This window comes from Prionailurus bengalensis, chromosome F2, assembly GCF_016509475.1.
Source record: "Prionailurus bengalensis isolate Pbe53 chromosome F2, Fcat_Pben_1.1_paternal_pri, whole genome shotgun sequence".
Taxonomy (NCBI): Eukaryota; Metazoa; Chordata; class Mammalia; order Carnivora; family Felidae; genus Prionailurus; species Prionailurus bengalensis.
In genome coordinates this window covers 66,315,969-66,336,744 of record NC_057353.1, presented here as the reverse complement: position 1 = coordinate 66,336,744, position 20,776 = coordinate 66,315,969, and the positions used below count along the sequence as shown (strand labels likewise).

At 50.7% G+C, this 20,776-nt stretch overlaps 1 protein-coding gene across 1 annotated transcript in view; it reads right to left on the bottom strand.

Moving 5' to 3' along the window:
- Positions 1-20,776, bottom strand: part of ZHX2 (zinc fingers and homeoboxes 2) — a 162,935-nt gene that overhangs the window by 76,817 nt on the left and 65,342 nt on the right. The window contains exon 2 of the mRNA XM_043601681.1: positions 12,939-13,009. The gene's annotated coding sequence lies outside the window, so the exon portion shown is untranslated. The remainder of the gene's footprint in view (positions 1-12,938; positions 13,010-20,776) is intronic.

The window sequence follows — 20,776 nt, the reverse complement described above, 5'->3', positions numbered from 1 at the left end:
GAGAGAGCAAGTGAGCATGAGCAGGGGAGGGGCAGAGAGAGAAGGAGACACAGAATCTGAAGCAGGCTCCAGGCTGTCAGCTCACAGAGTGATGCAGGGCTCAAACCCACAAACGTAAGGTCGTGACCTGAGCCAAAGTCAGACGCTTAACCGCTTAACCGACTGAGCCACCCAGGCGCCCCCCCAACCCATACTCTTTGACATGTAACCTTGTTGAGCTCTCCCACTGTGACTCTGGCCATGTGACTTGCTTTGCCCAACTGGAGGTTTGTTAGCAGACAGGATGCAAGCCAAGGCTTGCAAAAGCACGAGCACCTTTCAGATTGCACCCTTGCTCCTGTGCCTGAGCAAGACTACTAGAGGGTCAACCATGGGTGGGGCTTTATCCACTCACCCCTGTCATCCCAGCTGAGGTCATCTTAGATCAGCCAACCCCAAAGATGCGGGTAAATCCAGCCATGATCAGCAGAGCCACATAACCTTTAGCTAACCTCAGGTTCATGAGTGAACCCAATCCATGAAGGCTAAATCCTGTAGATTATGAGCTAAATAAATGCTTCTTGTTGTTCATGGGTGAGGTTGGTAGTTGCTTGTTATGAAGCACTATTGTGGTAATAAATAGCTGATACACACATACATATGTATATATTAAAAAATACAGTGCATTATGGCTATGGTTATAATTTGCTACACAATCTAAACCTTCCTTTCTCTGCTTTTGGAGATACGGGGGCAAAATGTTTCCATATTGCATAGACATGCACACTCGATGTAGACCCAGTCATATTATCCCAATGAAATCCTGATCCAAGAAAATGGAAAATTCTAAAGGCTTTTCTCTCCCCCTTAGGTCAGGTCTCATGCTTCCTCTTCCAGTCCACTTATTTTAAATAAAAGCCCAATGTATATTTTAAATAGATAGATAAGGTCCCACTCAATGCCACGAATCTGCCCTTCGGATGGTCAACAAGACAGTGTTTCTCCTACAAATGCAGCTACTTAGTCCTCCTACTTAGAATTGCCCCTCTGCCTTCAAACCCCATCCTCTCTCCACGACTATACAGGAGCCTTCAAAGTACCTACAGCCGCTGCCCCCAGACAGCCCTCCCTGGAGCCACCAGCAGGGCACCCGTGCTCCCCCAGCACCACCGGTGTGCTCCGTGTGGTACTGCCCTTGGCGTTTTGTTAGGTGGCAAACGCAGACCAACTGAATTCCAATCCTCTCTTACAAACAAGAAGCCTCGCAACTTCAGCCAAGTTCCCCAACCCCTACAACAAGGTGGAGCTAATGAGAGTATCTATCTCACAGGACGAACGTGAGGATTAAATGAGATAGTACAGCACCAGCGCTCAGCATTGTGCGAGGCACAGTAAGCCCTTAATAGATGTGAGCTATTATTATAATTGTATGCATGGTACCATGGGAACCTGAAATCCTAGCTAGCAGTTATTTAATACTTGCCATGTGCCTACTGTTTTGAGTATTTTAAGAACCGTTTTAGTGCTTTTTATACGTTTATTTCATTTTTTAAACCTCATGACAGGAGTTAGGTTGTCCTATAGGTAGTGTTATCTCCAGTTTATGGATGAAAAGACAGAGGCACAGAGAAGTTAAGTAACCTACCTAAGAGCATACAGCTAATAGATCACCATGATAGCACTCCCACTCTCCCTACTTTATTACAGTTATTAACCCATCCTTCCCAATGGGGGTCTGGGATGTGTAATTAATTTGTGCCTTCTCAATGCTCAGCACATGTCAGACCATCATATTGGTGGAGGCTGCCACAGAATGTTCCGTGTCTCCTTGGTCTTTTCTCTTTCATCTCAAGCCCCCTTGAGGGCAGAGGACTGGGTCTCCTGATCCCTGCACCTGCTCCTTACTGAATCGACCGGGTGGGACCAGATGGCGCCTTGAAGAGGAAACGAGCCCCTTCTCACAGTGGCGCACACACGCTCTGGGCTCTCCACACGCCGTCTCGCAATCCAGCTTGATTCAAGGCACAGGAAGCAAACAAGGCTTTCAGCAGCCTCAGGCGAGCTGGGGTGAAATTAGTAGATTGGTGTACAAAGAAGCGTTTAATAATGCTATCACGCTACCCGTCCTCACGGAGCCGTTGTGACATTCTGCATTAAAAAAGTGACAACTCTCAATTGCTGCATGTAACGGAGGCCTGGCATCACATTGGCGCCCAGCCCCCAGAACACTTGCATTTTCTGGCGACGGATGGCACGCAGGGATCAGGGGAAACTGATGGCTTCATATAAAAATGTCTTTGTAAACCCCTCTAAGCCCTTTGTAGTGTGGTGGTTCTTCTGCTCACCTGGCAGGAGCATAATTTTTGTTAAATATTAAGGAGCTGTTTGTTGAAATAATGTTGTCATGGTAACTGGGTGGGGGGAGGGGTGCTGAAATAGTCTGGTGCTGCCCGAATTACAGCATATTAATCAAGTGCGTGGTGCTATTTAATGAGTTTCCCTGTATGCCTCCCCATAACAATGAACGCAGAGGACCCAAGGACTTGGGGTTGTGTCTTTGTCACTCTTAAAGACGTGTTCTCTTGGGGCACCTGGGTGGCTCAATCGGTTGAGCATCTGACTTCAGCTCAGGTCATGATCCTACGGTTTGTGGGTTCGAGCCCCGTATTGGGCTCTGTGCTGACAGCTCAGAGACTGGAGCCTGCTTTGGATTCTGTATGTCTCTCTCTCTGCTCCTCCCCCTCTCATGCTCGGTGTCTCTCAAAAATAAACATTAGAATTTGTTTTTTAAAAAGGCATGTTCTCTCACCCATTCCTGGTGCTGTGCTGTGTTTGCTGGATAGACGGATGGATGGACAGATGAATGCCAGAACCAAAATTTTAAATGGTTCTCATGAGAGCTGTTTCTGACCACTCTCCCACTTTACAGTGGGAAGGAATTTTGCAGAGAGTTGGGGAAAGCCTGAGAAGGGGGAAGGCACAGCCAATGATTCCCTTGCCTGAAAAAATCAATGGAAACAACAGGGAGGCAAGGCAGGCGAGTGCAGACTCGGACTGCCTGGGTTCAAATCCCCATTCCATCTCCTCCCACTGTGTCACTCGTGAGCGAGTGGCCTGCTCCCCCAAGTGGCTTGTCCCCCATGGGTGCACCTGGCTGGTGAGGGGACGACAGGTGACGCTCTTACCCAGAGTAGGTGCCCAATCACATATTGACCACCACACTTGTGTTCCTGCCCCCACCCGGAGGGGAAAACCCCAAGGGGGCCCCATGGTGCTTTCATGGTCTAAAGGTCTAACCGGACCATGACCATATAATACAGGATCCAAACCCAGGTCTGGTCGACTCAACTGCCTTGTTCTTTCTGAGGTTGGCAAACTTTTTCTGTAAAGGGCCAGATAGTAAATATTTTAGGCTTGCTGGGTCACATGCACTCTCTGTTGCGTGTGTGTGTGTGTGTGTGTGTGTGTGTGTGTGTGTGTATTTAAAATCCTTTAAAAATATAAAACCATTCTTAGCTCACAGGCTGCTCAGAGATAGGCATAGTTGGCTGATCCTTGCCATGCTGTCTTATGAGGAAACAGGAAAAAAGGAAAGCAAAGTTAAAGGAGATGTATACATGGCTTTTTCTCCCACTAAAAGTGGGTTGAAGCTACGCATAAAAAAGAAAAACTTGGGTCTGGCAATTTTACTTTAAAAATCAAAATAAAACCAGCCCTGGTGATTTCTTGGGAGTCCTGCAAGGCTCATTTTGTGGTTGACGAAGGGAGGCATGGAAAAGTGGGGTGACCGGGGCCAAGGTCACATGGCTAGTGAAGGACAGAGCCGGCACATAAACCCTAGGGGGTCTGGTGCCAGAGAACTTCACCACCACTCCATCCATCTGCCTCCACTCTGTTTTCTGTTACTCCAACACGCCCGACATCTTCCACCAGCTGACCTGGTAAAGAGCCAGACTCTGGGGTCTGGCAGACCTGTGATCCAGCCCCAACTCTACTGTCACTGAATGCGTCACTTTGGAAGTGACTCACTTTTTGGTGCCTCAGTTTCCTTGATGGTAAAATGGGGGTTATTTGCTGTACCCTGCCTCTGGGTGGTTAAGAGTTTAGCAAATGGCCTTGGTCATGGCAAATATTGCCTAAATATTACAACACTAATGACAATAGCTGTGGCAGGCAGAAAAACAGCCCCCAGACACGCCCAGGCCCTAATCTCCAGAGCCTGTGAATGCTACTTTGAATGGCAAAGAGGAATTAAGGTGGCTAATCAGCCGACCTTAAAATAAAGGGAGTATCCTGGATTATCTGTGTCGGCACAATGTAATCACAAGAGTCATTAGAGATTGAAAAGAGATGCGGAAAAGTCAGCTTCAGAGTAATGCAGCAGGAGGGAAACTCAACTGGCCATTGCTGGCTTTGAAGATGGAAGAACCATGAACTAAGGAATTAGGGAAGCTTCTAGCAGCTGGAAAAGGCAAGCCACGGATTCTGTACCAGAGTCTCCAAAAAGGAATGCATCTTGTTGCCACGCTGATGTTAGCTCAGCGAGACCCATTTCAGACTTCTGACCTCAAGAACAGTGTGAGTGGTTTCAGGCACGAAGAGCGATTGGAACCAGGGAACAGATACCCTGTTGGCCATACAAAGGAGAAGCCTCATCAGCTGAGAGCTCACTTAAAGCAAAGATAGCATCCTGCCCGGGCTGGTGGGTGAGCCAGCCTCCCCTGTACGCTCACTGATGCTGCTCAAACAGCAATCCTTGGCTCAGGCATGGACACGTGACCCGAACCCCTCAACCCCAGGGCATCCGCTAGGATGGCCACCAAAGCAAAGCTTTCTTTCTGTGGGGGTTGCCGAGAGAAGCTGCTGGATCTTTGGGGGGAAAACTTGCCTGAGCGAAGCCCACACAAGAAATCTGAGTCTAGAGACAGAGAGAAGCGATGCCTGCTGACACTGTTTAGATCCAGCTGGGCTCAGGGCCAGAGCAGCTCAGACTTTTCAATTACATGAACTGCTTTTTTGTTTTTTATACTTCCATCAATTTGAATCAGATCTCTAAGCTTGTAACCAAAAGTCCGACTAATATAATTGAATATCCACTTGAGCCTTGTTACCTCCTGGTTCCAGGTGTTATCATTTCCTTGGCCAATAAACTGTGGGCTCTGAAATAACACGGAACAGGGTTCAGGGCAGGGCACCAGGGCAAGCGTTAGATGGACAGGAGGGGAAGGTGGGAGGCCATCTCTCCTGTTCAACTCAGATACAGAGTCTACTGCTGCTGGAGGAAGGAGCAGAGGACCCCTCACGTGCTGAGTGGGAGTGTGGTTTGAACCCGCACCTGGATTGTGCAGAACCGCCCGCCTTTTATGGGGTCTTCATGTCCAGTCGGGCAGGACTGAGTGAATGTCATATTAGCGGCACCTGGGACAGCGGTAGCTCTGTTTCCCGACTGAGTTGTTTTTTCCAGTCTTGCCTCTTAAATGTGGATAGTGTCCCCGGGTTCTGCCCCCTGCTCTGAGCAGTCCCTGAGAGAGAATGCAATCACCCCATGGCCTTGCCTTGCTCCTCCGTCAGCTGTCTGTCCACCTCACTCCTTCCCAGCAGGCCTGAGGGACGTGGCACATGCCCTTTGGGAATGGTGACAGTCACCCGTGTTGATTTTTCACAGGACAGCGGGGGGGGGGGGTGGAGTGTGGTGAGGCCACAGCTGGGGAGGGTGATGCAATTTGTAAAGAACCCAGTTGATGGCCTTCTCTTCCTCCCCCAGGACCACCCCTGTCAGGTTGACAACCACTGACCTCTGGGTGGAGGACTCCGGAGCCAATCCCTCCTGTCCTGGGCTCGCTTATGCCCATGTTGGACATCCCCAATAGGATGAGGACACGAATACTAACACTAAAAGTTAATATCAAGACCACTGCTCCCGTAGGGCAAGGTTGCCCCTACTAAGCACTCTCCGTCGGCACAGCTCCTAACGCCACATGTCCTGACCGAACAGCCTCTCAGGCAGCTAATAACTGTGTAAACCCCATTATATAGATGAAGACGCGGAAACTCTGGAAAAGGAAATGACCCCTCCAGGGTCACACGGCTAGTAAATGGTGGAGTTGGGATTTGGATTCATGCCATGTGGACTCCCGAGACCACGTGCCTGACCACTTGCTCCACGCTGCCCACCCCGGTCCCTGGGCGTCCCACACGTGCGTCAGCTACTACCTTCCCAGCGCCTTCTGTACCACCTGGCATGTTTTCTCTATCTGTTCACTACCACGCTCAGCAGGATCTCCCTCAGATTCCCAAGCCAGGAGTGTAGGGCTCCCTCTGGACTCCTCTGTCCCCACTTTCTGTGTTCAAGACCGGTCGATGCTTTCTCTGAACTAGTACGCTGGGGGCAACTCCCCTCACTTTGCCTCTGCCGTGACTGTCCGTCACAGTTCACACAGTCACACCTTCCCTCCAGGGCCATCTCTCTGCAGCTGCCTCCAACTGCATCTTGCCTTTGATCTGTCTTACCTGCAGCCTAGTCCCTGCACGGTGACCACGTCGTGCATCACATCACCTGCTTGGTTTCCAACTTCCGACAGCTGTGTATTGCTTCCTGCGGAGTCCAATCCTGACCGTGGCGTTTGAGGATCTCCAGGCTTTGACTCATCCAAGCTTGCCCATCTCAACTGCCTCGTGCTCCTCCCTCAGGCTCCACCTGCTCCAGCAATGCCGGACTTCTGGATCCTCCAAATGTCCCAGGTGTCCTCTCCCTCTGCATCTCTGCCCATGATTCCACAGCCACCTATCTGCAGAAATTCTCCCCCTCCCTCAGGCTCTAGTTGAAAGCCTCCTGAACCCACAGGCAGAAGGAAGGATGTTGTTTCTGTGGGCCGAAACTTAAAATCTTGCTGGTGTCAATCAGGCTATCACATGACACACTGATTTCTGCATTTCTTACTGATTTTGATTTACTCACTCTGTGCCAGTCCCTGTTCTAAGCGCATACCATAAACTCAGGAGTCCTAACTACCCTGTGAGCTGGCCCATTTTACAGATGAAGAAACTGATGCACACAGAAGTTGAATAACTTGGCCAACACTGGGGTCAGTGAGGGTGGAGCTGGGATGCTAACCCAGCCAGTCCAGCTCCAGAGCGCATGGTCTTAATGACCCTGTGGCACTGCCTCACACTGGGTGGTGGGGCCATAAGGTCCATGGGGATCCAAAGAGGGGACAGGGGCCTCAGAGGAAGCTGCAGGACTTGCTGAGTTTCAAGTGCTAAGGAGACAGCCCTGGCTGCCCGGGGCCTCCAGGTGACAGCTCCCCAGGAGAGCCTATGCTGGCTGTCCCCCCTCCCCCCCAACCACAAGGCCTCCCCTCTGCTCCAAGCACTCTCAGCCCCATCCTCAGGAGCGAGAAGACGAGGCTGGACAAGGATGAGGACAGGGACCCACAGCACAGTCATCACACAGGGAGTGGAGGCTCAGGGGAAAGAAGGGGAGGGAGGGTGAGGGGTCCATGCCCCTCCTCCCCTGCCCATGGGGCAGCGGGCAGGCTGCTGGCCAGGCCTTCTCCTGGGGCAGGGAAGATGAGGCTTCTGGCGGGGGAGCAGGGCACGGGCTGCAGAGCGGTTCTGTTCCAGTCCAAGGAGAAGCACGAGGCTGTCCACACCGGGGCCGGAGAAGGCGGGACAGATGCTCCAGGCACCAGAACAAAGGGCGCGCGCTTGTCCAGTGCCCCCTTAGAACCTCTGCTCTCAGCCAACAACCCAGGAGTCCTAACCAGCTCCCCTGGGCCTCCCAGGCCTGTTCCCCCACCCTGGGCTCCTGTGACTGGGGAGTATTGCCCCTCCGGGCACATGGGTTCCTCTCCCTGCCTCTCATGGATTCAATGGGTCTTGATTTCTTTAAGTGAGAACTTCTTTCTCCTGAAGATTCTCAGGGACTAAGGCCCAAACTGGAGTTCCATTTCCAATTTCCTACCCATTTTTAACAAGTAGATCCCCTCTTTGACACGCTCACACTGAAATTCACTTGGTATCAATTCGGCATTTTTCCACCTCTGCTGTTCCGACTCTCCCTATGGAGGGAGCGGTATTTGGGTGTTGACACCTGCCGAGTTAAAGGGAAGACAGGGACACGGTCTAGTCATCCTCTAGGGAGACCTGCAACCACAGCCTTCACGCACATGCCCGTCGGGACCCTTGGAGCATCAGCTCCTACACCCAGACGACCGAGAGCAACTCCAGTTGAAGGTTTAAGCGGACTTTCCCGTTGAAAAATCATTGGAAATAAAAAGGAAGAGGCTCTGAAAAACAGGAGTCATTTGAAAAGTATGATACTATTTTAAAAAAATCTATCTGTAACAGCATTTTCTCGAACATATTGTAAGAAGAAAGCTATGCTTTCAGGGGACTATAGATAGGAGGTGGTACAGGGGAGAAGAAATAGCATTTTTTGACCAGCTTTTGTGTGCACGATCGCCTGCTAGGTCTCTTCTGCGTTTTTATCTCATTTACTCTCCCAAACAGCCCTATGGGGTGTATTATTTCCCCATTTTACAGATCGGGAAGCTCAGGGAAAATCTAGTTCTGGACTGTTTTGTCTCATCTTGTGCATATAATTCTGGAAAAACAGCTTATTCCTGGCTAGTGCAGCCAGCTCTAATTCAAATTCTCTGGCAATTTGAAATAGAAGTCAAGCTGCCCATTGAATGGTTTTGTACCTCAAAAACACTCTGCTTTTATCAGAGTTTCTTTTGGTGGTATCCATACTTTGCACACAGAGTAAGTTGTGCTAGAAATACAGGTCAGCTGCGCTCAGCCCTATGGTCAGACTTGCGAAGCACAGATCACTGTGGACCAGTTAACTACTTGCGAGTTCATTTCATTCCGTTCACTGAAAGGTAATAAAGCTCCTGAATGTAGGGGACACCCAAAGATTAAGACTCTTCACTCACTCGGGTGGGTTCTAAAGTGGGCCAGATTAATGAGGTTTTGCTGTGCTGTGTCTCTCTGATGCAAAACAAGGCTGTTGATATAAAACATGAAGCACGGGGTGGGGTGCGGGGCGGGGCGGGGGGGGGGTAGTGCAGGCATGCCAAAAACTGCCGCAGATGCTACTGTCCTCTGCCTGAGCAGACATCACTAATCCATTGCAGCACACCATTTCTTAGATAGCCCTCAGAATCCTTCTCAATACCCTGCCCCTGGCAGCCAAGACCAGTTGATCAGCGTTGGCAGAAGATGAAATCTATTTACCATCCCTGACCTAGCCTGGTCACCTCATCTAAATAGAGGTGGCACAGAAGCTGAGAGAAGCTGTGTGACTGATGGAGCTCCCTCTTTGAAGCTGGCCAGGAAAGCCCCTCCTCCCTGTATCCGTCCCACTAAAGGCAGAAGTAAAATTGAGGTCACTTGGCAAAATGTTAGACATCTTTGAAGATCCCCTAGGCACAGGGCCAGTGCTTGTGTGCTAAGTGATTCTGGCTCACTACGGTCCTACTATCCAGCTAGGATCATGGTGTGACAGGCAGGGGAGGCGAAAGGTGGGTCCCTGAGCAAGCCCATCCTGCAGTCCAGGTCTATTACTAAAGCCTGATAAATGTTTCAGGCAAATGCAATTTTTTTTTAAGGTAAAAGCAACAGCAAAGAGTTTATTGAAAGGGAAAGCACACACTCAAGAAGGGAGTGCCAGCTCTGAGAGGGAGCCACCCCAGGAAGCCTGGGCCTCACCCACTTACTGGGACGTTAAAGGTTGAATGTTCACGGGAGGTATGGGGGATCTTTTCCTTTAATGCTGGAGGAGCTTTGAGGGACTTTGCACATACCTAGTTTTGGTCACTTGATGCATGTGTCCTGGCACTTGCCAGGAGTATACCCCGAATATCGAGTATGCTCTATGCCCTCGAGTACCCCTGGTGGACGGGTCGTTCTCAGTCCTTTAAGGCACTTATGTGCATGTGTGGGTCTCAAAAAAACAAAAACAAAAAACGAAAAAGGAGCCTGGGCATTTTATTCTTTAGTCAGGTCCCTGACTACTTGTAGGCTGAATGTTGCTTAATGCATGACATCCTGTTTTTTATTGTTCCCTCATCCCTATTCTAAACTGCCTATAACACCATCACTCTGCCTCTCTGCACAGCTGGCTCTCCTTAGGGTCCCTGGCTCCCCACACCTGCATGACTCACACGTGTAGCAGGCACTCCTTTACCCATTTTGGAGATGCCGGACCCTCTCTGCCTGTGGCGCCCGGCCCACACCGGAATAAGCCGGATAGCATCCTGGGCCACTGTATCCTGCCTCAGACATGGTTTCAGAGGTGGCAGCTCGAAGGTGCCAGCAGCGCGCCCCCATTTAGCCGACTCTAGTCTTCGGCAATCAAGGCTGCCTCGGTGTCTCTTACAGGTGTGTACCCACACCAGCCCACAGGGGCCCTCCCTGGAAATGCCCTCCAGACTCTCCTAGGTCTGCTTTCAGGGAAAATATGGGCATTTTGTGGAGTCTGAGGCTTGGAGTTAGGCAGATGCCAGCTACACCCAGTTCAGGCAAGTGCAAATTTTTATCTGGAACCTGCTACAGGTCCTGGTGTAGTGGGTGGTGCCTGCATCGTTCAGAGAAGTGGTCTCCCAGTGGAGGCGGCGTCACCAGGGAGGGGACAGGGAATGGGCTTCGGCTGGGAGGCTTGAGATTATGCTACCCAAGCTCCCATCTTTAGTGATTTTCTGTCTGCATCAACAGAATCTTTCTTTTGCACAGTGCTTTTCAAGTTGTTAAGACCATTTCTGCAAAAGAAGAAGGCTTGCACTGGGTTCCCTTTCACTGGGGGACAGGGAGGTCCGGAGACGTTGGACCACTTTCCAGGAGGGCCCCCAACAAGTAATAAATGGCTGAGCTGCCCTTGCCTTTGGAAGGGTGCCAGGACTACAATGGCCCATCAGAGGGAGAGCAGGAAAAATAGAGCCGCCTTGATCACCTCCTCACAGAATCACCGTCTTAGAGAGTGGGCTCAGGGGTGAGGTTGCTTCCCTGTCCCCCCACCCTCCAGCTGAGCCAGGTCTTCTGACTCCCAGCCCAGAGCTCTCTCCTCTGACTCATGCTGTCCCATCACTGAGCCTGCCCCAACACTGGACACTGTCCTGTCCCAACACTGAACCTTAATTCAGGGTCATGCCCCACATGTAGAACAAAAATAGGGCTCAGGGTTATTGGCACTTACTATGTCCTGGCCTATGGCCCAGCAGCTAGCGGAAGAGGCGAGATTTGAACCTGGGAAGATCGATTCCGGGGGCCCCGCTCCTCTTAACTAGACATCACCTCCCCGGGTGCCTCCTCGTTGTTTTCCCTTTCAGTCATCTGACAATCACTTACTGAGCACCTACTATGTGCCAGCTCCTGTGAATCAAAGAACACAGCCCCTGTCCTCAAAGCCCCACTCCTGTTTGAAGATTTGCCAAGGAAGCATCAAGCCATGGCTCAAAAGCATTGTTCAGCCCTCTGTTCCCATTGCTGGTCTTCAATACCCCCTCTCCACCGCCCCCAGCACCCCCCCACCCCCAGCGCTCAGGACTCAGCTGAACAGACAGCCTATGCACAGCGACTGTCAAACTCAATTCTTATCCATGCTGTCAGTTTCTTAAAGAAAAACCCCATCTCTGGCCTCCCACTGCACCCTGCCCTCAGGGGCCCTTGATAAATATTTACAGCTGCAGCTGACCCAGGCCCAGGGGAAGAAGGCCCAGTGACAAAGCACAAAGGAAGCCTGGGGGCTCATTACTCAGAGACCTTCCCCTTCACAGTGGGTGTCCCTCTCCCATACTGTCCCCACCTGGGTCTGGGTGCAATTCTTCTCACGCTAGCTTGAGTCTGGGGTACTGGTCTTGCCAAAGTGCCCCACCCCCCCTTAGGAAGCCACCCTCACTGTCCCCCCACAGCCTGGGGGACTGGGGGGCTCCAGTGTCCCCCATGCCTTCTTTTCGGGTCTGTGTCGCCTGGATCAGAGCTCTAGATGGTATGACTAGCCGGTTAATCTTTCGGTGGTCCTGGCATGGGACAGGAGCCTCTGGCCAAAACCCCCACCACGCTTGGAGAGCTGCCCACCCCATCACGTTCACGACGTGCTGTGATATGTGTGTCTGTCTGGTGGTAGTTCAGGTACAGCAGGGGCCGGTGGACGACAAGTCATAGGAAGAGCTGAGGATCATCGCATCCAGCAACTTCCAAACCGTTTTACAGCAGAACCACACCAAACAGGTAGCGCTGAGAGAATGTACACACTCACAAGCCCCCTCACTCTCCCTAAGTCCGCTACCCCTCACCCTAGAACCCCTGGGGGTTCTAGGTCATCATGGAACAGTCTGTAAAACACTAGTCAAAACCACTCCTTCCTTCAACACCGATGCTTCTGCAACCTGCACTTGAATTCTGCCAGTGACAGGGAACTCACTACTTGTGGTGGACACCTACGTCACCTTTGCATACCTCTTCTGGTAGGAATTTTTCCTTAGGTTGAGCTAACAGCTGCCCACTTTTCTTCAATGACAGCCCTTTATATGTGCAAAGGTGGCTTTCTCACCTCACCTCCTCAGGTCTCCGTGGGGCGATGGGTTACAAACTGGACGGGACCAGGTAATGTCCTCTCTCTTCTAAGAATACCTCCCTAATCCTGGTTAAAGGCTCCCTGAAAACAATTCCAGGCCCAGGCCCTCAGGATGGTGCATCTGAGCAGAGAAAGGAAGCCCAGCCACCTACACACTCTGTTTGCTTCTAGGGAGGGACTGGCAGGACCCCTCTGAATTGCGAGGGACTCACACCTAGCTTCTCTGTGCCATTTCCAGGTGCATCTGGAGGGAAACGGTTTGAAGCTGCAAAAGTCGGACGCCCTCAGGACAGGCTCCAGGACCGGCCGCCCGCGCCCCCTACTCATCCCCTTCCCCTTCTTGAAATCCAGCTGAGGTTGCATCCAACGCATTGTCACTCACCAGTCCCGGATTGCTTACATCCTGGGAATCTTGGTATGCTTGAACTCCAAGAGCAGCCAGTGTGTCAAGACCTACAAAGAGGAGAAACTCAATGTTAAAAGCCGGGCCGACCACCTGGGTGTCCAACTCTCTTTCCAGGCGGGATGGAGGACTGGGAGACTGGGATGGAGACGGGGGTGAGGGGGGGGCGGGGAGAAAGGAAAGTAAATGATAAGGACAAAACTGCTCGTGAAACCAACCTCAAAACCTCTGGGCTTTGTGGGGATGCTGAGAGGAGAGGGGAAAAACAAAAAGCCCCTCACCCTGGGTGAGTCAGCAGCTTGTTGGGAAGCAGGCCTTTTAGGAAGGGAAACCAAAAGCAGGATCGGATGGGGTGGGGTGGGGAGGTGTCCCGATCCTCACTCCGGCTCTCCTGGAGTCTTTGGTGTCTGCTCCTAGCAGCGGCTGGCCGGCCGTGGTTCCATTTTGATGAAGGTGAGGGGGAAGAGGCCTGGGCACAGGCCTCCAGTCAAAAAGGCACCGCAGTCCTTAAAGCAAAAGCCCCAAATGCGTGTTTATATCCTGGGAGGCTCCTGCCAAGCGAACCCCGTGTGCTTTGAAAATTCCTCTGGAGAGCTGTAGCCGGAGGAATAAGGCGTGTGCCCAGCTCCGAGGCTGCGTTCCCAGCATGGCAAGTTGAGGCCTGAGCTCTAGAGGTTTCTGCAGCCGGCGGAGGCCCACCTGCGGCGCACGTGTGCGCGTGGAGCTGCGTGCTGATGAGCCGTGGAGGCCACTCTCCTCACTCCCCACACCCAGGCTGCCTCTAAAGCAAAACTTGTTTTTTCTTGTTTCCCTACGAATTCAGAGGTGAGCAGAGGTTTCTCTTATCCATCGATGCCTGTTTGCAAGGAAGAACCTTTTGACCGGGGAGAAAAAAGAATCTTCATGGCAATAGTTGCCGTCATATACCTGCTCTGTGTTCTTGTTCTTCAAGAGGGAAGTCGTGTCACCTGGGAGCTGGTGGAGAGAACAGCGTCGCAGACCCCACCCAGCCCTACAGCGTCAGAACCTGCCTCCCAACAAGCTTCTCGGGTGATTTCTGGGCACACTAAAGCCCGCCAGGTTCTCATCCATAATCTCCGAAGGAATAGTAATATCCGTCAATAACCGTGGAAGGAAGGAAGTCATAGCCCATTCTCCAGGTGAGGAAACAGGCTCACGAGGCCACAACTCGCTTACTGCTGGCGACTGGTAGAGCTGAGCCAAGCCCGTGCTCGTGTGATTCCCAAGCCGGTGTTCCTTTCCACTGCGTGATCTCGTGATCTCGGGGAAGCAGAATGCGAGGGGGAAGGGATGGGCAGGCCCAGCTGGGTGGGAGGGCTGGGGAAGGGCAGTGGGGGGCCGGGGGATGACCTCAGGCCCCAGACAGGGAGGGTCCTGGGTGTCCTGGAGAGCCTTCAGAGAGGGAGGTGTTGCTTGCTGCACACTGATTTCCTCCTCCTCACTTTTTGTGAGGGCCCACAAAATTTCCCAGTTAAAGGTTCTGGGCCTTCCTCCTGCAGGAGAATTCAAGCTTCTGTGTTAATCCCAGCGATTAATTTATTTGGATTGCAGGGAGTTTGGGGCTCCTGCCCACTGCACTTAGAGCTAACCATCCAGTGGAAGAAGGTCCTGGAAGACCAGCTAGCCTTAGTATTCCAGGCACTGACTTGTGGGAGGGACAATACTCTGTGAAGCCCATTTTAGTTTAGAAAGAGCTTTTTATCCATTAACTAATCACTTAAAAGAACTTGGGAGAGGTGCCTGGGTGGCTCAGTCGGTTACGCGGCCGACTCTGGCTCAGGTCACGATCTCAGAGCTCAAAGGCTCGTGAGTTCAAACCCCGCTTCGGGCTCTGTGCTGACAGCTCAAAGCCTGGAGCCTGCTTCCGATTCTGTGTCTCTCTTTCTCTCTGCCCCTCCCCTGCTTGCACTCTGTCTCTCTTTCACAAAAATAAACATTAAAAAAATTTAAAAAAAAACCCAAAAACTTGGGAGAGTGTCATCAGTGCTATTTTGCAGTTGAGGAAAATGAGGCACAGAGAAGTTAAGTGATTTTCCTGAGGTCACACAGCTTGTGGGCAGGCTGGGGTTGAGGTCCTCTGACGGCTCAGCTGCTCCTGATGGGGAAAGAGATCATGTCTGTCACAGGCTTATGATGCTCTCACTTAGTTTTGCCTAACTCCCCATGGCCTTGCTCTACACTCGGCTCACGGAATGGGTTTGCTGAATAGACTCATGGACCAAGAAGAAAATGGTCCACAGCCCACACAGGGTGTGTGACTGTTACCTTTCTCCATGGAAACTGGCCAGCTGGCCTTCTTGGCTTATCAGGTAGTCACGTATTACACTATGTATCGTTCCTTCTACTGCACTGGCTTCCATAAAGCAGATGAGCTCACACAGGGTATATAGGGGAAGGATGTCAACAAAATCTGGAGGTGGCAGCAGTTCACAGGCAAACGCTCCCAGTACATGAATGCTTTGCCCCAGTGACGCCAGCTGGATGCAAAGCACCCCCCCCCCCACCCCCCGCCGGCCCCTGGGGAAGCCTGAGTGAGCAAGGCAAGCCTGGAGGCCTCGCTGTCCAGTCGCCCTACGTGCTCCACACTCCTCCTCTTGGCTCAGCGTGGCCACATGCTGTCTTAGAAGCTCCTGTTGCTCGGGCCTCACGGATCTTTGTGCAAAGGCCAAGGGCTAGACCACCCGTCTCTGCTACCCTGTGGCAACAGCTGCAGCTGTCCTCACCTGGAACTTCTGACAAAGGCGTTGTCCCCTCCTGCCTTCTCAGCCTCAACCCTTCTCTAGCCCCTCCCATCAATCCCCCCTCTTCCTTTTTAAAATATAGCCCCTGTAGTGACTCGGGCCCTAAGTTACTGATTTTTTTTTTTAATTCAAAATCTAGCATGCCCTTTGAACTGTGTTTGTTTCAATACTAGGATTGAGCTTTATTACAGAGTTGCATGGAGAGTGACGGCTCTGCTGTCCCCCAACTGTCCCCCAAGGTGCTGCAATTTCTGAATTTTCAGTTATAATTACAATCATCCAGCTGAATGTAAGTTGCATTATAGGTACTAATGTCTATATATAATGTATACTATATATAGTTATTGAATATCGAACATGTCAATACTGAATACTGACTACATTAAACGTTTGATTAAGTCTTTAAAAAAATTTTTTTTTAATGTTCATTCATTTTTTGAGAGGCAGAGAGAAACAGAGCATGAACGGGGATGGGGCCGAGAGAGAGAGGGAGACACAGAATCCGAAGCAGGCTCCAGGCTCTGAGCTGTCAGCACAAAGCATGATGTGGGGCTTGAAATCACAAATCATGAGATCATGACCTGAGCTGAAGTCAGATTCTTAACTGACTGAGCCACCCAGGCGCCCCTTGGTTAACAGTCTATATTAAGTACCCATATATACCTGATTCTGTGCTAAGCACCAGATAGACATAAAAAAAGAAGACCCAGTCCCTACCTTTAGGAAATTCACAGTATAAAAAAGGAGGAAGATAAAAAATAGACTGACCGTTGAGGGTCCAACTCTTGATTTTGGCTCAGGTGATGATCTCACAGTTCGTGAGATAGAACCCCACGTCAGGCTCTGCATGGACATTGCAGAGCCTGCTTGGGATTCTTTGTCTCCTCTCTCTCTGCCCTCACCACCCCCCCCCCCCCCGCCAAAATAAAAAATAAATATTTAAAAAATCAATAATGGACTGAGTCTGAGAAAGGACAATGTGATAGAGGTAGTATGGGGTGGGGGAAGAAGCTAATAGATGCCTCATTTGTCTCGGGATAAAGACCACACTCCTTACCCCAGGGCTTCCAAGGTCCAGATCGGCTCATCTCTCCCTGCCTCGCCTCACTCCAGTGTGTTCTGGGATCCCTGACTGGTAAGCTTCTTGAATCCGTCTACCATCCTTTAGGCAGCCACACGGCTACACTTAGTCTCTTCCTTCAATGCCCTGTCCTCCCCCTTCCCCTAATTAACCCCAACTTACCCTGTAGGACTGAGGGAGGCAACACATAAAACGCTTAGAATCTTGTCAGCAGGTATGGTAGCTACTATTATTACTGACATTTATCACTCTCCTCCGCTGGCCAGGTGATTCTTGAGCAGAGGGAAGCAGAGCAACTTGCAATGGGGCTGCACAGCGAATTATTGCCAGAGCTGGGAGGGGTCTCTGTGAATCAGTCCTGTTTTCCCTGTTTACCCTCGGACCCAGCCTGCGAGACACCTGGTCCTAACCAGCATGGGGAACAGCGCTGGTCTAGGAGACAGGACTTCTGAGTCTGAGTCTCACACCCTTGTGCTGTGCCTTCACACCGAGGACTCGACTCCTTGGGACCCTGGATTCCTCACCAACCAAGTGGGGTTCTATCAGAACCTCCTCGTTGGGCCGCACCAGGTAACGAACACCTTGGTGTTGAGCACCGTTCCTGCGTGAGGAAGATGGCAGCTCCCGTTAGGAGCATTATAAATGAATTAAGGGATGTTTCGATGTTCTTCAGCCTTGACACGTGTACGTATTTCCAGTCTTCCTGGCTCAGGACTCTTTTCACCAGAAAGTGTTGGTCATATGGAGCAAAATCCCAGGAAGGAAAAATCTGCCCATGGGATTTTCCCTCCAGCTCCCCTGCTCTTTCCCTTATGGCCTACTTTAAGCCTCCTGGATTGCTAGACACCTGAAGGAGGAAAGGGGGGGAAGCTACTTGAACCGTTTGTAGGAGAAAAACACCCCCCACCCTCCACGGTCACCCCCACTAACACAATTTATTCCGTTCCATTTCTTCATTCAGCAAACATTTAGCAGATGAGTAAGAAACTCCAGGTCTGGTAAGCAGGTCATTATGTCCTACGGTGATGGCCTCATATTGAGGAGAGGGCAAGGAACCCATGGAATAAAGGGGAGGGGGTGACGGGCTCTGGCTGGGGCCAGTCCAGGCTGGACATGAGACAAAGGTCAAGTAGAAAGAAGGTGGGAAGCTACAAGTCACTTCTGAGAAGCCATCATTCTGTAAGCTGGAAGTATAGTTTTAAGTTGCCTGTCTCTGCTCCAGAAAATGTTTCACCTTGATCACCAACAACAGCCTTTAATTCAAAAAGAGCATCACTAGTGAGTGGCTAATGCAACAGCCACCATTTCCCGAGTTCTTGTTCTGTGCCAGGTACTGAGCTGAGTCCTCCAGGGGCCGTCTCTCTCTCTCTCTCTCTCTCTCTCTCTCTCTCTCTCTCACGGCAACTCTGAGGAGCATGTATTCATGTACCCATTTTATAGATGGAAACCTGAATCTTAGAGCGATCAAATACACTGCCCCATGTCACAAGAGTTGAAAGTCCAGCACTGGGGTTTTGAACTCTGGCCTGACTGGATAGTCCTTCCATTTCCCCCCCGCCCCCATACTGGCCTCTTAAACTTTGGCCCCATGGCTGGAGTTGCTGGCAAACTGGGCTACCTCTCCCCCAAGCCCAACCTACTCTTCTACTAAGAACCCCAAGAGTACAGAGAATGCTGAGTTCATAACCTCCCTGTGGTGTGTGGGTGCAGCTTGACGTCTTGAATGAGAACGCTGAATTCTGCTCTAGAATTGATCTGTATTTGTTTCCAAATATTTCCTCTTCAAAACTGTTAAGCACAACGAACACTCTAGGAAGACGTGCCCAGCACCGGGCAGGGCACGGTCTGTTTTGCTTACTACTGTCCTCATTCTTCCAACAATGGGCACTATGGACCAGGGCTGGGGAGGTAAGGTGAGCCCTTGCAATGGAGCTGGAGATAAAGACTTCGAAGACATTATGGTGCCAACGAAGCACATGGCAATGGCAGCAAGAGCACCAGGAGAGGCACATGGGAGTATAGCAGAGGGGGGCACATCTGAAAGGCGAAGAGGGGAAGGAAGACGAAAAAGCTGGAGAAGGGTGCGTGTGGAGCCCTGCGGGACACAGATACCGGAAGCGGGCTGGAGTGGCCATAGCCAAGCAGGCCAGAGAAACAGCAAGGGCCAGACTTTCCAGAGCCCTGCAGGCATTTCAAGGAGTCGGGTCCTTATACCTGTGAGTGATGGGATTCTCCACGCCTGCCGTACCTGGCACGTGGTGGCCCTCAAAAGTAGCTGCCGAATGGACAGTGGAATCCTGTTTACCCCGAGGTCCCCTTCACATCCTCCAGCAATCTGAGAGGCATTGCCTGGGACCCTGCCATCTTTACAAAAGACAACCACAGGGCAATCTGATTTGTGTAGGGAAAAATTGTCCCCGGGAACCTGGCCTCAGCCTCGAGGCTTTGGGGAACCCTGGCTCAGGTGGCTCCTGGCAGATGTTTAGGGATGAATACACCTTTGATTACAGCTCATGTTTCAGAGGGAAAAACACAGCTCCCTGGTGATCGGGATTCTATGAAAATGAGCCCTTGCAAAAGAGAGGAAAGTGAGCTAGAAACACAAGCCCTCTGGGTGGGCGGTGGTTTCTTTATTTAAAATAAACAACAACAGCAAAGAGGATCAGCCTGAATGAGAAGCAGGTTCTTGATAATCCCTAACTGCAGGACTTAAAAGCAAGTGGCAGAAGGTGGCTGAAGAGACTGGTCTGCAGGAAGGTTGTACCTGGTTATGATATGCAGACACGATCTCCGAGAACGAGTGTGTCTGCCTCCCTCCCTGGTGGGAAACAGCTCCTATCCAGCTCCTAGGGACATTAACCCTGATAGGGAGACGGAAAGACCCAGTTTAGGATATGGTTTCTAACATTTAAGAGTTCTGTGTCCATAGACAAATGTTTTACCTTCTCCGAGCCTTAGTTTTGTCATCCATATAATGGATATGGTGGGGATTAGATGGTATTACGAATATAGGGTGCTGGGGTTTGAACCCATGTGTCTGAATACAATTGTTCCATTTTCTCCAACACTGCCTCTTGAAGTGAAGACCTGTTTCTTCCCCTCCCATCACGGTTATCTGGCACGTAATAGGTGCCTAATAAATGCTGGTTCTGCTTCTCCTCTCTTCCCCACCATATTTAGCACAAATCTGGGTATCCAGGAGGTGCTTAATAAACCCACGCAAATTAGACCTTCCTCTGTGAAACACAGTGGCTGAGAATACAGAAGGAAGGAAAAGGCAGTTAGCTGTGTTTTTTCTCTACTGCATCCTGTTTCAAGCCCTTTATTAAATTCTTAAGTATTACTTGCCTTCAGGGTCAAAATAAAATTTCCACAGATTTCCACTTTGCACTCATAAATGATTCTCGCTAAACTCTTTTTCTTTAAAAAAATTTTTTTATGTGTGTGTGAGAGAGCATAAATGTACTGACTCATAGCTGGAAAAACTCTCCCTAACACATTCCAAATTTGTGGAGTCACATGAATTGAATAAAAGCGCTTAATGTAGCTGTTAGTCCTAGGCTGGCGAGCAGTTACGCTAGCTTCGGGGCCCCATCCCTCCCTCCCCGCTCCTACTCCAGGGACCTGGGGAGGTTCTACAATGGGTACCAAATACCCGAAAGCAGGTTCAGTGACTGCAAGGATTAAAAAGGATTTGGCACCTTATCTAAATCCAAACTTGAACTCTGCAAGGCTGTGCTATATTCCAAAACATCAAATAAAAATTTGCATAGAGGGCCACTGAAATTTAACAACTTCATTTATTGATGCAAGTCTATGCAGGCCACTGTACCTGCACAGCCACCCTGGTTGGTGGGGTGGTTACAGTCAGCCTCCTTTTACAAGTGAGGAAACTGAGGTACAAAAGTGTTAGTAACTTGCCCAAGGTCTCACAGTGTGCAGATGGCGAAGCTAAGATTCAACCCACTGTAGTT